The 17733-nt window shown below is 41.3% G+C and overlaps 1 protein-coding gene across 1 annotated transcript in view; it reads right to left on the bottom strand.

Annotated features, from left to right (window-relative positions):
* The window catches only part of RHBDL2 (rhomboid like 2), a 204503-nt gene extending 193456 nt beyond the window's left edge, over positions 1-11047 (bottom strand). The window contains exon 1 of the mRNA XM_086956430.1: positions 10969-11047. The gene's annotated coding sequence lies outside the window, so the exon portion shown is untranslated. The remainder of the gene's footprint in view (positions 1-10968) is intronic.
* Between the last annotated feature and the right edge of the window lie 6686 nt (positions 11048-17733).

The raw sequence follows: 17733 nt of genomic DNA, 5'->3' as shown, positions 1-17733 counted from the left end.
ACTCCAAAGAGTGCAACAGTAGGGAAAGCGTTGGATAGCGTAGGGGTCAAAATTACTATTCCCACTCCAAAGAGTGCAACAGTAGGGAAAGCGTTGGATAGCGTAGGGGTTGAAATTACTATTCCCACTCCAGAGAGTACAACAGTAGGGAAAGTAAATACTTCATATATTAATTAAACAAATATAAATTAATATCTATAACAAAATAATTAAAAGTAATTACCAATTTTATATAATATAATAATGAATCTATTAAAATTACTAATTAACATTAATTATTACAATTAGTTACCTATTAATACAAATTAATTACAAATTATCAATTAATTATTTAACAATTAAAAATGTATTAGCAATTAATTCAAATTAAATACAAATAAATACATTTTATTATTTAATTAATTATAAATAAATGACTTCCCATCCTATTCCCCTATAAACCCACAACCCGCTACAGAAAATAAATTAGTAAAATTAACATAATTAGCAATTAATCAATTAATAAAAATTAATTGCCAATTAAAATATAATTATTTACCAAATATAAATGAATTAACAATTAATTAAAAATGAATACCAATAAATATATTTACATATTTAATTAATTATAATTAAATTACTTCCCACCCTATTCCCCTATAAACCCACAACCCGCTACAGAATTAAATTAGGCAAAAATTAAAAAAACAAAATTCATTAATTAAAATTAATTATAACATAAATACACACTTTTCACACATATAATAACATAAAAAACACAATAAAAAATTCCATCTTATTAAAAATTAGATCATTTTAATAACCTATATTATATACTTTGATATTTTAACTTTCTATATTTTTAACATTCGATATTACATTACTTACCTTAAAAACGATATTTTTGATGTCTATATTCTGTCCATTCGATATTTTGTCCATTCTATATTTTAAACTCAATATTATGTCCACTCGATATTTTGTACTCAATATTTTGACTGTTTACCTCTTATTCACTATCCCGGATATTCTATGGCATATTTCAGACTTCAACATTTTATCTGCCCTGCAATTCTTACCAGAAAATGCACAAATACATTAATATTGATCCTTTTTGTTCTTTAAACCTTTTTAATTTTCAATGTTTGCACCTGAGCCGACCTGATGCACCTCTACTTACCTCTCTGTACCTTTTATACTGAAATCCTCTGTAAACTCCTAACCAATGATAACACCTTTTCTTTATGTCTCCAGTCAATAAAAGCTTGGCCACTGTCTGGGTTTCTTACACCCTCTTAATGTACAACGCTCCGACACTTTGTTGGATGAAGTTCGCACTCCATAAATTAAATAAAGAGACAGTAAATAAAATCTTCCCAGGAGTTTAATAACTTTGATGTGGTAGGTAGAAAATACCTTTATTGTATAGTTACTGGGGTGGTAATCGCACCCACTGTAGAAATGTGAGCTTAACCTGCAGACCTAGGGTTTGACTTCGGATCATGTCTGGCCCACTCAACTTTGACCCTTTCACGCCTCAGGTTTGACTTTCGATCATGGTTACGCCATTTTAGCTTTGACCCCTGCACACATCAGGCTGGACTTTGAATCAGGGCTGGCCAACTCAACGCTGACCCTCTCATATCTCAGGTTTAAGTTTAGATCATGGCAGGCCCAGTTGATCTTTGACCCTTGCACACCTCGGGCATGACTTTGAATCACGGCTGGCCAACTCAACCTTTGACCCTGTAGAGGGCCGATAAACTCAGTACCGCTGAGTTGGGTGGTAGCAACGGCTTTTTATTGCACCCCCAACCTTTATAAACCGGTGCCAACATCTACACTAAAACCACATATTTCGTTTTTTACTGATTTCTTAAAACCCTCATTCGTTACCATAAAGTCTCCTGCCCCGTGGCAAGAATAGATACGTGGTAGTCAAGCTGCGAATGCCCATCAACTGGCAAGTGCTTTGGCACCTTTGGTACCTTTGATACCTAAGTGTAAAGCGCTATTCAAAACACATGTATACACATAGTGGAAGAAATGTAGCAAAGCTAACTATAAACGTATCATGAATGATGTAAACGTGCAAGGAAGCCCCGACAGCGAGCTCCTTCATGTGATCGTCTTTTGTAAAGAAGAAAATTCTTACATTATGTTCAGTTTCTGAAAATGTAGCAAAATCTTACTCATACAATTACTGCAGTCGGAGTTAGCTAGGAGCTGTTTGAATGGCCCAGTGGTAAGAGCTAAACACAAACAGGAAATAACATGTGGCTACGTTTAGTTTTACTTCAGTAAGAATGATAAAACCCTGCGTGTTGAAGGCGTGCATATTCCTACCACAGTCTCAAAACTTACACAAGTACTAATTTTTATTGTAGGACCAATAAATAAAGGGCCGCGTTTATGTCCTTTCATATAAATACAACAATTTATGAAAACATTTGCAGTGAATTTACTGTGGCTATTTGCCTTATGCATGGAAGCCGCGAACTATTTTTACATTTCCTGTTCTCAATTACTCAGTAGGAAAAAGAGCAAGTTTAAAGATTCCCAGCTGGCAACAGAATAGTAGAGCTTTCTTAGAGCTGCTTACGAAAGCTTTCCCTGGTCCGCCATTTAGCCACAAAGACACAGAAATAGGCACGTCTGTCTACAGTAAAAGAAACCAACAGGAAGTTTCCATTCCAGCACATCCCAAAAAAACAAAAACAAAATCTGAGTCATGAAGTCAGTGTGGCTGCAGCATGTAGCAGGGGCGTACTCCTGTCCCCTGCAATTTGTGGGCCTTTTCCTTCAATTTGTTTTTTACTCAATATGCCAAGTCCAAGGATTTTTTTTCTTTCTTTTTATTTAATTGTGTAAAAAGGTCTTATTTAACTTTTTTTGTGAGTATAAGAGCAATCCTACACAGACATGCACAACCCTTGAACTTGCTAAGTCCATAGCGATGCCAATGGACATTTTAGTTAGAATTTGGAGAATTTCCATAAGACTTTTATATGGGCATGAGGGTGGGTTATAAAGACAAAAAAGGTATAAGGAGGGTACCTGCTGACAGTGAAGAAAACTTAGAAGCACATATTTCTGACAAAACTTTGTATGCCAACAAGTTACAAGCAATGAACCAAAAGGTATAATTTGCATTGGTTAATTCAGTTACCCTGTTCAGTATTTAGACAGAACTGCTTACCTATTTTAAGCAGCCACCTGAAATATGTTTTCAAAACCACTAGAGGCTTCAATGTATCTCTCAGAAATGGTTGAACTTCGGGACAGGTCAACTTTCACGCTGCTCTGCACCAAAAATGACAAACTTTTTTAAGAGAGGCAAGGTGCCAACAATAAATGTTAAAAATACGTATAGATATCCTAATATTTCCTCAAGAATGGAGAATTTCAAGGAATCTACATGGCAATAACACCATGGCGTGTAGGCTCAATGATAAAGGATCTGCGTTTGTTCCAAATGATAAAAAGTACTATGATTGGACCCTCGAAAAATAATAACTATCACAAACAAAGAGATCAAGGTTTCTTTTCTGTCACTCAGACAGAATCTCAGAGCAAAATCGGAACTGAGCAAACCACTGTGGTTTTATATAATTGTTACATGCTAGAAGAGGAAGCTAATGGTTATCTGTTGCACATGACCCATGCACAGCATCGATTTGTTTTACTGAGGCTGAGCTGTGGTATTTTACATTATTGTGTTGCTTTCCCAAAAATGAAGACCCGCCCTTTAGATGCAATACCTTACCCGTGTGACAAGAAGTGTAAACAAAGCACGCTGCACTTGTTATTGTTCTGTAAATTTTATTGTAATATTAGATATTTTTATCTGAAGCCCCTGTTTGTTAATCATGGAATAAGGTCTTATAAAATTGCAATGAAATTTCTTGTAAGTTTAGAGGACCCATTGTCGTTTTATAATACTGCCCTGTTCATTTTAAAATCAATTACCGCAAGGGAAAGCATTGTGGTATAAACTAGAAACGAACTACATCAATGTTTGTACTTCATAATATGAGTTAAAACTTTTATTGTATTATACTGCGTGTTCTTTTATGGTTGTTTTTTAATAGCTGAATCAAGATTTTGATGATGATGATAAAACGTATTATGTATCAGACATTAGTTAAAATCTACATTGAATCTCTTGAATCGGATCCAATTGTTCAATATATAAAACAATGACTGATTGGCTGATGTTGCATTGGTAGAAGAATGGAAAATTAAAGTGTACATTAATTTTTAACAGGGTTCCATCCAATAACACCTACTCATCACAACATTCAGGAAATATACAGGAACAATACCCAGCACCAGGCAGTAAATAAATGTGAGAGGAAATGAAATGTTACTTTTTAAAATCAGTAGTCCAACAACATAACCCTTGCAGATGGGAACACAGACATTTCATAGTTGATTTAATAATACCCATTAGCAATTTGATTCTAGTTACCTTCAATATACAGATACTGTGCTCTAACACACAAAATATTGCGGTGTATTGTTATCAGATAAAGATTATCTAGGTCTGAAGTTGTTTTAGTACATAATAAATTTGTAGTGACCCACAAAAATTGGTAATGAAAAATAGGATACTTTTATTAATTTTCAGAACAATTCCTTTAGAAAACGTCAATAAACAAAGACAGTGATACATCTGAATAAGGCCTTGACTAAGCCAACCTGTACATGGAGCATTATGAACAAGACATGCTTTTGAATTAACTAGAGTAGTATAATCACATAAAATTCTTGTTTTGCTACATTAATGTTGTAATTTTTGTTTAGCGTGGGATTGCTATCAAAGTTCAGGAAGGTAGATTTGATTTTGCTGGACAGAATAAGTATAAAGATTGAAAGCAATATACTACTGGTAATAAACTGTCACCAGCAATACGCTGTGCAATAGCTTCCTTACAGTCAACTCTTCAGATCATGATGGATAATCATCTTGAAAGAGATACTTCAAATATGCGCACAGTAAGTGACTAGACATTTTTCTAACAGGTGCTATTGAGCATAAACTGAGAATAATGTGATGAGGGAGATCTGCTCTATGCGAGTTGCTTAAGCAATATACAGATTTGTTCTATGTATACACATTTTCTTTTCCTAGTCTGTCTAAAACCACCTTCTTTTTCTAAGAAAAGGCTTAAGATCTAACTTTTCTGCCTGAAGGTGCTAAGTATCTAATGTCAGAGCACACTTGGGATAACCATTTGCTCTAAAATCTCAAATCATCATCAATCATCATCACCATCGAAGTCAAAAGTTAAAACATATTAGTTGGAGATTATTTGGGAATGATGAATGTGGGTCATCACTATTGACTATTTATTTTTTACTGATTTCTTGCAAACCAACTAGGTAAAATTGTAAGGATCTGTTGGTTAAAGTCAACTTGTTAAAATCTTTATTCTCAATGATGCCTGTTGACTAAGTAAACTGGCACCATTGCATACATCACGTGCGCATGCTGAAGTAACACCTTTCAAAGGGAGGAAGTAAAACACCACAAGTCTGGTAAAACCAATCCACTAAAACACTCTAGGTCCTATAATAGTGACTTTGAAGTGAGCCCCAGTGAACTGTGCCAGGTGTGAGGTGTACCTAGGCAAAATTTCAAAACATGGATAAGGAAACATAGGTCAACGTATAATGCTGGCAACATCAAGCCTGCAGTGCTGAATCACTTTATTTCTCATCAGTGTAATGTTCCTAAATGACCCTTGAAGTTCTTTGACATCATGTAATTGCACCCCTGGGCGGAAACCACAACTTTAAATCAAAATAAAGAAAAATGCATTGGTTTCATGTGGTTTCAAACTTTTTGCGAGTGGCCTAAATGAATAGATAGATCGAATATAATTTTAAGGACAATCGACAGAGACATTTTGCCCTGATCCAGTCCGAGCTCGACATCATTAACACAGTTGATTGCTTTGCGATCAGGTGCAGAGTGTAATATGATTGATTCGATCTTACTTCCTCGATCGGTTGTAACTAGTGAAGGAACAACTGTAAAGCCTTTAAACAGGTTTAATATGACCTAACTGGTTTGATGCATGGTGCAGAGGTTAGCATTCGACTTTTGATAAAGCAAAAGAGTTGGGAATAGAGTTTTTACGCTATCCTCAAATAGTGTATGTTAAGGTGTCTGCATTTGTGAATCCTAGAATGTATGTGGTTCTGTTTCTGTTCTTTTCACTGAGCAGAAAACTTTCAGTCGCAAAACTAAGATCTGAAACATCTGCATTAAACATTTCTGCACCTGGTACATAAAACTACTAATGTCCTACCGGCAGCAACAGCCGCATGTTTCCATATGCACACCAATGACATGCAGATATTGTTTCCACTTACTGAGGGTATGGAAAAGGATATGCAGGACTTGAGTGAGTTCCTGACAGAGGTTAGCACTGTGTTATACTGTTGAATGCATATAACACTTTATACCCATTAAGTGGCTCTGAAGTGCCTTAGCGGATGGGAAATGTTGGTTCTTAGAGTTTTGAAAGCAAGGTTGGCCTTTCTAGAAAGCTTTTTAGAGCTGTGTGGAAGTGACCAAGGTGATGCTGATATAGTGTCTTAGATGGCTGTGCTGTGGCATGTACTGTTAGGAAACGGTGTCAGAGAGAGCAAGTGTTTTGCATTAAGTAATTGTTGACTTCCTGGTTGCACCTGGCTATCCACCCTTGGACAGGAGTAGAGCTGTCCATGGTATACTCTGGAGAGAGGCAGTATTCGTGGAAGGTCTATTTTATGCCTTACGGGCTGAGGACACTGACCCTTTAAGTCTAAGGTATGATGCAATCAGTCATGGTGGATGACTTCAGGAATTCTGAAACCAGCTATGGATACAGGCGTTCCCGGTACAGGTCTATATTCCGCCAGTGGGACAGGATTGGCGGATGTATATAAGCTAGCTGGCACAGAATATAGAAATACTCTACCTTATGGGTAAAAGAAAATGGGTGTATTGTGAAGAGAGGTTGCAGTAGTGTGTCTAGGTACTTTCAAGTGAGTGTGTCCAAAAACTAAGAGTGCAGTTAGACTTGCCTCGGTCTGCTTTATAACCTTCCCTGCTATCAAAGTGCGCGTGGAGTTAGAATGGTAATTACACACTTCATTGCGGTCTATTGTCGGTCCTCGTAATAATATGTATGTTATATGATGGGTGTGGGTGTATATGTGTGTGTAAAATCGATTGTTCCTGTGGAATCTTCTGTAAACAATCAGTAAGCTGAAGATATGAGAATCAAAACATCTGTACCCAGAGGTTGTGAGAAGAGTTAAGATCGCATCATACATTATTTTGATGAAACAATGAAGAAAACATTCTGGACAATGACATGCATATTAATATTTGTTTATCTCAAATTAGTTTTAAACAAACATACACAAATGTTTTTTTTTTCAATTCAAATAACTATCCGACAGATGAGTCATAAAAGCACAATATACATACAAACATACAGGTTAAAAAGCATAAATAATCCAGACCTAAAAACATTTAAAGAAAATATTAAACATTCGATAACTGTCGAATAAAGAGAATCAATGACAATATATTAATAATTATTTAACCCCTTCGATGCTCATGACGAGCTCAGCTCATCATGAAGCACAGTGGAGCTGTGCTTATGACGAGCTGAGCTCGTCATGAATCATGGACTATTGGAGCTTCCAGCACAGGAGGGGAAAACCCTTAGCAGCCAAGGTTTTAAAAACTAATTCAATAGAAACACAACATAGGCCGTTCACATTTCATAACTCCAGTTCATTACTAATCGTTCGGGGTGACATTAATCGTCAACATTACGAGGGGCCTGGGAGGATGCCCTAGATCGAATACACCAGGCCCAACCCAAAAACTTGGCCATAGCTACTGACAATAATAGCGTTGGATCGGTTGAGAGAACTTGCAAGGCCTCCTCATGCCTTCTAAAACCTAACAGCTTACAAGTAGGTATAATCCACTTTGCACAAGGTTTCTTATATAGTGGGCAAAAAAACAACATGTGACTGATCGTCTCTCGCCTATCTTGACACCCTGGGCATACAGTCTCGGCAAGCCCTGCCCATTTACTAGTAAATTCCCTAACAGGAAAGGTGCCAACCCTCAGCTGAAAATACAGCTTCCTATCAAATGGTTTCTCAATGGCATCCCAGTACTGCTCTAGGGCCGGCATTGACTTAAATTCTAGAAACCGGCCAGTCAGGTGCTTTACTGAGCCACTAGAACATATAGAAACCCGTATCATTTCCCAATACAACTCCTCCAGGATCTTCTTTGAAGGGAAAATAGCATTGAGGGGGTCATTCCATAATTCACTCAGTCCAAGGTTCTCTAACAGCAATCTGATCTCTCTTAGCCATTTCACCTTGTGGAAACGGTCACTATCCATTACATCTTTAAGACCCATGGCATAGTGAGATAATTCAGCCGTACTCCACAATCGCCGCCAATATAAAAGGGGGCGTAGTTTCACCAGGTCCGATACGGCTTTCCTCCCCAGATCAAGCAGTAGCGGGCACATAGGTGTACTTTTAGGGACGCTTGTGACCTTACGTAGGAATGAGTTTTCCGCTGCAATTAAAGTAGAGACATTCGTGAACCCCCATAGCTCAGCTCCATACAGACGGGAGCTTATAATCTTCATGCTATAGATCTCTAACAAGGGACTAATTGGTTTGGAGAGGGAAGTCTTAAATTTGGCTGCCAGGATCCCAGCCTGTTGTTTGTGCTTTAACGTGGCCACGTCAATTTGATTTGATCACTTCATATCAGCCTGTAGGCTGACCCCAGATACGTAAAAGCATCAACTTTTTCGAGAGGCGCTTTATCCATATATAACTTCTCCCGAAATGTTCTATGTTCATTAAAAGACATGAACTTTGCCTTTGCCATGTTGATTATTAGGCCCCGATTTGAACAGAATTCCTCAAACCTGCTCAAGGCTTTCTGCAGACCACTAGGTGTTTTTGGTATAATTAAAGTGTTGTCCGCAAACATGAGGATGGGTATGTGTACACTGGTCAACAGTGGGGCATCGGAGGGTGCCTCGGAGAGGAAATCGGCCACACCGTTTACGAAGAGCGAGAACAGGGTTGGTGCAAGCACGCAACCCTGTCGCACTCCCCTGTTCACAGCAAATGACTCAGTAACCTCCCCCCTGGCCCCCCACCGAACCTGTGCATGGTTGCCCTCATGTAGGCGGACGATCAGGGAGAGCAATTCTGAGGACAGCCCCATCTCCCTTAAAACACACCACAGCCTGCAACGTGGCACCAAGTCGAAGGCTGCCTTCAAATCCACGAATACCGCATATAATGCCCCCTTCCCCAAAGTGACGGTCTTCCAATAAATATTAATAAAACGGAAGACCTGGTCAATAGTACTTGTGAGGGGTCTGAAGCCTGCCTGCAGTGGGGTAAGGATATTCCCATCGTCCATCCAAAACTGAAGTTTTTGTAAGATCAGTCTCCCCATAATCTTTTGGATGGAGTCTATAAGGCTGATTTGCCTATAGTTTGCTGCTACAGCTTTGTCACCCTTCTTAAAAACTGGAATTATCTCCGTCCCCTTCCAGGATGCCAGAATTGGGGCACCACAAGCAATTGCGTTTGCTAGATGTCTAATATACAAACGCCAGGAAGACTTGTAACTTATAAAGACATCCGCAGGGATGCTATCGGCTCCTGGAGCACGACCTGGTGTGATGGTGTCTAGTGCCCTATCCACATCTGCAAGTGTAAATATCCCACTAGTATAAAATGAATGACCATACGGGAGGATGTTCTGCTCGTCAACCAATGAAGCATACTGGGGTTTGAAATATTCGACCCACAGATGATGGGCAACATGATTTTGCGGAGGATGTTTTTTTTCATAAAAAATAATGTGCAGAAAAATTGACAGACTTTGGAGTGTGAAATTTTCCAACCATCCAACTAAAGCCTTCTTGTGGTACCCGACTTTAACAGGGGCACAACGTCAGCTCAGAAGGACGAGGTTAAAGAAGCATGCTTTCAAAGGTAATGTAGGACAGTCTTTAAAACAATTAATTGAGACAGCTCTGGGTTGTTTTAACACCTGCATATCTGGTACAATTACTACGGTTTAACTTACTATATGAACGCTGTGGCCCTAACACTGATGGGTGCCATCTTTTTAATTTGATAACTGCTTGAGGGGTTACTCTGTTACCTTGAATAACTTCTCGCCAGCCCGTGGTTAAAGGCAAAGTTAACTGTTATTCTTATAAATGATTAAAGAAGAGCTTTTATTTGGAAATTATAAATCAGTTACTGAAAATTCTCAGTATATCTGGATGTCCTTCTATGCATTAATACAACATGTCACACTCTCCCTGGGGCGCAATGGACAACATTATAACGTGGAAGATGGGCCAATAATAAAAGTAATGGCGGTGGTCGCTCAAATTGTGACACGGGATGACCTCTTTCCACAGGGACATGTAAATGTCCCTTTCCCTAAGAAAGACATAAGATGCCACACTTCCACGGGCAGGTTACAGACGCACGGTGAATATTTCAGGTTGAACGCCACTGTCACATGGTGGTGAAACTTTCGTCTGAAACTGGCACAGTTAGTTGGATGACTAACGCAAAAAAAAACCTTCCAGTTCTAGCCAAGCAAAATAAACAGACACAACACCTTCACAAAAATGTGTTATACTTTAGGTGTCTGCTTACACACAGTTCGAAACACAATAGGCTGCCCATATTAGACATATCTAAGAGACGCTTGTTCTTGTTTACTTCATAATGCTGCCTTTCCACTTTTTTTCCCATTCAACTCTTCTATATCAATCCCGCTTCTGACAAAATCCCCCCATAGGAGTTCCCATGTGCTGTCACATATCGAGACCAATTCCAAACAAAGGTTGTTGGGGCATTTCTTTTTTTAGAAAACCGTTCTAGAATGAATGACAAGGCTCTGCTTACCTGGTTGCTGCGTCTTCGCGGAGTCTGTCCGAGAGCGCCGTGCCAGCACTTCCTCGTCCGGCGCACTTCCCGTCCAGTGAGTTTGTAGCGAGCGCGGTGCCACCTCCCGGGGCTCAGACACCTCCTACTTTTTAGGGCTGGGGTTTCCCGTTGCACCCAGCCCAGCTAGCCCCGGGAGGAGGAGTCCGGGACGGACTTAAGTGCAGGCACCCCCCAGGAGTCCGGGAGGAGGGGTCTGCCGCCCACGCCAGGAGTCGGACTTGCTCTTCTGTCCTCACCCCCTCGACAGCATCCCAGAAGAAGAAGGAGCCACTCCCTTTCACTCTTCCAGGCTGACTTACCTGCTCCTCGGATTTCCGCGAACCCGCGTCAGACCGCTGCTTCCTTCCCCTGCATCTCCCAGTGAAAGTTCCGCCGCCGGCTTCGGTCTGTAAGAGCTTCCGATGAGGGGATTCCTACCCTGGGTTTCTTCTGCCCTTTCTGCCGCTCAACAAATGCAGCCGAACAGAATGTGGGATAACTTCGCGGTTTCGGCTTCAGCTTGTTATCATGGTGCCTGAAAAGACACATGAAACCTGCAACCTTGCAAATGGGCGGGCCCGGGAGGAAATAGAACATTCTCTGCATTTTTTAATGCACGTGTACGTATGTGTTTGTGCGTGCGTGCGTGTATATGTTTTCATTCGAGTCGATATTAAAATATAGACGAGAGTGCACCTCTGGGCCCTGGTCCTGGAGCCACTGTGCTCATTGCACAAAAAGGTGTGCTCCTTCTTATGGGTCTCAACGTTCCTCCTTTACTTTTACCTATTAGCATAATTGTTTCCTGTCATATTCATCCCCTTCTTTCCTCTCTCTTCTCTTCCTTTCTTCCCTTCTTTTGTCTCTCCCTCCTTATTCCCTTCTTCCTCTCTGACATCCTCTTTCCTTGCCTCGTTTGTTCGTCCTTATGTTCTTTCTCTCATCATTATCCCTTTCTCAAATCTTATCATTTCCTCTGCTTTTCTTTCACCCTTTTCCTCTCCTCCCTCACTCATTTTCATCTACCCCCACGGTACTCTACCCAAACTCCCCAAAGAGTAAACCGACAGGCTCTGTGCTTACCAGTTTCTGAGTGGCTTCTAAAATTACTGCAGTAGGTACCGGGCAGCTGCACAGTTGATAAATAAGCTACTATTCACAAAATAATATGTAAAGCTTCGAAAATTTACAGAGTTTAGGGACTGGCACAAATTCCTTAGATTATTGAGGGAAAGTTACTAAATATAGAGTTGCATGCTATGCTTATCCATTGCTAGAAATGGAAAAAGTTTGATTGTGGCAGATAGGAGAGTGGAGTTATGATGGGTGGAGTCGAATAAATGGAACCACGGACAGTCTATATATTATTTTCATAAATTAACTATGTCCCCTAAAGAAGCATGCAACAAGGACATTTTGTTCCGATTTATTTATTTGGTCTCAAACAAATTATATTTTAAGGGAATTGGAGGTGAGTAAACAGTGCATTTAATGACCTGAAAAAGAGGGGAGGGGATGTCTAAAGTGGTAATGACTTAAGAAGAGTAACTATCAATTGTTTAGAAGAGGTGTGGGCCTCTGTCACTAAAATGACACCTTCATACATGCGGCCTAGGATAGCATTGGCCACCTCCAACCTTTTCCTCCTAGTCATCCTCTTTTTTATCTTCGTTCTCCACCCTGGTTGTTTCACTCCACCACCTCATCATCTTCAGGACATCCTCTGCCTTCTAGTCCTTTTCCTTCTTCTTCTCATCATCACCCTCCCACCTCCTTCTAATCTTCCTCCTACCCTGGTTCCTCATTCTTTTAGTCCTCCTCTACGTCTTAACTGTCCTTGTGGCTCATCTTCCGGTACTAGCATTATTCCTTGTGTTGGACCTGTGGTGTAATTCCTAATAATGAAAGGCATGCAGAGACTCCCTGCGGGGGCCCGTTGCGGGCCCCCTGGGAGTCTGTGACTTGGGGGGTGCTCATGGGGGGTACCTATGGTACCCCCCCGCATTTCAAGGTGCAACATGGCAGGCACCGCGCGGTGCCTGTCATGTTGCGCTTTGAAATGTAAAAGGTGCATTTTTACCATTGCGGCGGGCTGAGATTTCAGCTCCGCCCGCCGCAATGATAAATATACAGAATGCGCCCGCCTGTGTTGCGGGCGCATCCTAATCCTCAATTCGGGACCCCCGCCCTTTAGGCGGGCGGTCCCGTTTAACAATAGGGTGGCGAGCGAGCAAAGCCCGCCGGCCATCCTAATGTGCCTCTTAGTCTCAGAGAGATACACAGAGTGAACGATGGGGACATTTTCAATAAGCATTTATTGAACCAGCGTCATTCTAGTATAAAACATGTTTGCTGCAACAATCATTAGACAGAAACAAATGTATCAGAATACAAGCATTAATAGAGTAAATAAAAGGTAGAATTCTATCATGGTGCTAAAACAGTGAATAGATGCAGGCATATCAACACATGGCAGTAATCAAGAGCACTCCTACTATGCGGACCCTATCTAAGTGTACCCTCCTGGTCTGTCTCCTTGTCCTCCCTGTTCCTTAAGTACTCCTTCTGGTCATTCTCCTTCTTCTGGCTTTCCTCCCTGTGCTCCTCTCCTGGTCATAGTTATCTTTGAAGTTTGCATCCTTCATATCCTAGTCTTGGCCCTCCTCATACTACTGGTCCTCCTCTGGTCCGGGCCCTTTTCCTTCTGTTCCCAATCCTCCTCCTCCTTGCCTACTCCTTATTGCGAGAAAGTGGACTGTTAGTTGAAGTGGGTGTTAGACCCCTCCAAGTAATAATGGCACTATTTCTGACTAGGTCCAGTGAGCTCTAAATAATCTAAACTTGAGCTCAGCATAGAGTACATAGGCTTAACTTAGGAGAAATGTGTAAATCATTTATTAGTGCCAAAACATTTAAAAAGTAGAAAATAGAGTAAAAATCCTATTTCAGTTTATAGAAACGGAAAACATTTGCATGAGCTATTGACATCAAAATGACACAAATTGGATGTAGAAAACTGGAGATATGCAAGGTTTTGGGTGTTTCTAGTGCAAAAAAACACAAAGTGCCAACCATAGGTATCTGGTTGTGCTAGACCATGTCAAATTCAAAAGTTAAGGTTGACCGCAATGGAGGGCAGTGTCATGATGTTCTATTCACAACAGTATCCTGCCCTGTATAAATCCCCATGAGGGCAGCGATATCCTCATCGCACACTGTATGCCTGAAGGGTCACTCACCTCTGCCTAGACTTTAATATGGCAGAACAGCAGGAACCATGCTACCATTAAACTCACCAGAAGGGATTGCGGGTATGGTGCTGTTTCTAGCACTTTCATACCCGGGTGGTCATCTTGGATATTTGGTTATTGAAGAGTGTTCCCGGCAAGCAACTGTGCTTGTTATTCTGTTTCTGTCCTGCAGATCACAGTGTTCTAGCTCTTTGTGAAGGCAGAGTTTGTCAGCCTGGCCCACAACCCCATGAGGCTGCTTTCCAGACATGGCTGGAGCAAGGGAGTTGCTGCTCTCTGAGTCCCTTTAGCCGGACCCACTGAGGACTGTAGCTGCATCACCTGAGCACTGCCTGGGAGTTCTGAAACCCCCTCCGAGTCTATGTGCTGCCGCTTGGTGTGGATAGCTCTTGCCACAGGGCCACCTTTAAAGAGGCATGGACTACCTACAACTTCCAACTAAGAGTACTGGCAATGTGTTTACTGTGTACTAATCCTGTTTGTTTCCAGTGACATCATTTGTGCCACTGCTTCATTATTTCCATGGTTAAGCCCGTTTGTGGTATCTCCCGTTGACTCATGAAGTATCAAGGTGGGGCAAACTAAAAGCAAAGAATCATTGCACACTTATGGAAGGCAATGAGAAAGATCATTGTTATTTAATGCTATGATATTGGAGCGACGATTATTTAACTCCTTCTTGACCCTGCATTTCTGATAACAAGACTCTACTGTGCATGTGAGTGATTCCTTATACATGAATACTTGCATATGTGAGTGGCCAGGGGAACACTTAGTTAATGTGCCTTCTCTCTCTCTGTTCACTACAGGTCTCAGATGTATGGTCATGACTCCTAGCAGACGCTGTCCCTAGGAAAGAACCCTGACGAAACAGCAAGGGAGGTCCCATCCAGTGGCAGAGGATACCAGTCTTTTGTTTATTATTTTATCCACTCCCCCATTCCCTTGGGTACCTGTTTTGGGGATCTGTTCTATGTGGCCTCCCATTGTTCTTACATTACTAACTAGTACAACAGATGTGACACAAAGGTTGGGTACAGGGACCAGGTTCAGTCCAGTGTAAAGCTTACCTTCTGACTTAGTCTTTTTGTTGAAGAAAATCCTCATCTTCGAAGCCACCGGCGAGTTGAGGTGCCAGCTGGATCTGAAAAAAGCTTGTTGCCGACGGTCACCCAGAGTAAAGGGCTTTCACTTTGGCAGGAAGTTTGAGGTTCACGGCATTGGCGATTGGAAAGTTAAGAGCAGGTGAAGCTGTAGAATCCTACTCAAATAAATACAAACTCTGTCAGCACATATGATGAAAGAGAAAATCTAGTTATGTGTGACACAGGGGCAGACAGCTAGCATCCGAGTGTCCAACAAGTGGAAGTCCACACAAGCTGTTATTGTTCTAAACCACAAACAAAGGGAATTATCATTTATGCAGTACATGTCCAGTAAAAGTACAAGATTAAGACAGTTTCTCAGACATAAAACACAGGGGCGTCTCCTGCCCATCACTAGCCTTGGCAGGTTACACAATTATAGAACACCAGACCAACCAGAAAAGGTCAACACTGCGTGATACCCGTGTGGTGAGAGGTGTTAGGGCTGTTGCTACCCACGTGTCCTTTGCTTGTGACAGTTGATATTTTCCAAGCTAATGCAATGTACCAGTAACAGTAAATATTTCAGAAAGATTTGTAATATTTGTCCAATCAGGGACACATATGCTTTGCCACTTCTAAGTATGGTGTGGCCAAGTGCCTATTGCTAAGCTAGCATAATGGGCTGTTTGAATGAAGTTCTTGGGCATTGGGCAAGCCTTGCATTGTCATGGCAGCTCAGTTACCGTAAATGCAGATTGGTTGATCCAAGTCTTTTCTGTTCACGTTCTACAGGCCTTTGGTAGTCATTTAGTATCATAAAGCTGTGCAGCCCCCCTATGTTAGAGAAAAGTTATAAATGGCTTCCACATTCCCGCCATTTGATACCAAATCACTACACCCAAAACAGATTCTGTCTTCACCATCGTTCCTGTACCTTCATACTCATCAGTCGGTAGAATGTGTTTGTGAGTTAACATATACCTGGGAATGCAGTGCATACAACTGGATGTGACTGCTGACACGCATGCTGGGCAAACCTGGATCAATATGGAGAGGGTGACCAACACTGCTATCGCTATTATAATCACTTCCAATATCCATGAACCACAGCCCCTGAACTATGTCCAGACTTGTTCCCTCATTCCCCCTGTATGTATGCCACGTGCTTCATCCTTTACTTTATTTATCTTATTGATCATGCTATTTATGTTGCTGCTGTTATTTTGGATATAAAAGCAGTAAGTTTGGTGGATGACCTGGCACACTCCTCCTTTCTTGGCAATAAAGATGCCTAACACAATGCGATTTTGAATAAATACATCCCTCATGGCGGTAAGCTCCTGGGTAATATACCTAAAGCTGCTGCTGTTAAACCTGCTAAATCCTCAATCATCCTTGCCAACTGGTGTATTCTATATGTTGTGTATACCATTCCTGCACCGCCATTACCCCAATGCCTGTTATCACATTGTCTTCCCACTTTGCCGTCCTTTTGCTCTTTGCTGGGCTGTGACCCTGGCTTTGTATTTGTAATAGGTCTGTAAAATGGGTCATCCGTGGCAGGATGGAGGCAAGGATGGAGAAACTGCCGTACCATCCAGGTGGCAAATAGAAGCATGCCCACTGACCCCAGACAGAAAACAATCCCTTATATCCCACTAAACCTGGTGATGAGTGCTGTTGACTTGTTCTTACTCTTTCCATTCATATAATGGGTGAGCACGTGCTTTCACTCACATAAACAGCTGGCCTGTCTGTCTATGTTCCTATTTCTAGTGCCTCGTTGTTTCTTTTCTCACACACCTTCTGTCCCGCCTGGCCCCTTGCCAGCTCCTTCATTGTACACCCAAACATGCATTTCTTGCATTCTTCCTTACCCCCTACTAATTGCTGTAATGTGCCTGGGGTCTTTATGAGACCAGGAGTGCCTGGTGTTTCCTGTGGGCCTTCTTTGGCATTTTGTATGCAGGGCAGGGCAGTGATTTGCTGTTCTACCCTGAACTCTTGGTTCCTCTCCTTTCTGCTTCCCTGAATGGTTCCATCCTGCCCTGTTCTCCAACTCCTCCTCCTCTTCTCTGGGGTTTTGCTGAAAGCATCTAGCATCATGTGGTCTTTTCTTGTTGGCTGCATGTTCATGCAGGGTAATTTCTTTGGCCAAGGGGCTGTTGTTGTTTCCTCTGCAGAAACCATGCTATCTTTCCTGGTATGCCCTACTGCTATTGATATGTTGTGCTGCCTGATAAGCATGTCTCTTTCTAGAGCACATCCTGCATATTTTGAAAGTGGTATGACCTTGTAACTCATCTTATCCTCTGTACCCGATGGCAGATGTGTGCAGACATAACATGCTTTATCACAGAGACGTGGCTCTATTCTCTGGCACTTCCCTGCATTCCCATTGCGCT

This window comes from Lissotriton vulgaris, chromosome 2_1 (genome assembly GCF_964263255.1).
Source record: "Lissotriton vulgaris chromosome 2_1, aLisVul1.2, whole genome shotgun sequence".
Taxonomy (NCBI): Eukaryota; Metazoa; Chordata; class Amphibia; order Caudata; family Salamandridae; genus Lissotriton; species Lissotriton vulgaris.
The sequence above is the reverse complement of the archived record's forward strand: the minus strand, read 5'-3'. Positions and strand labels throughout refer to the sequence as shown.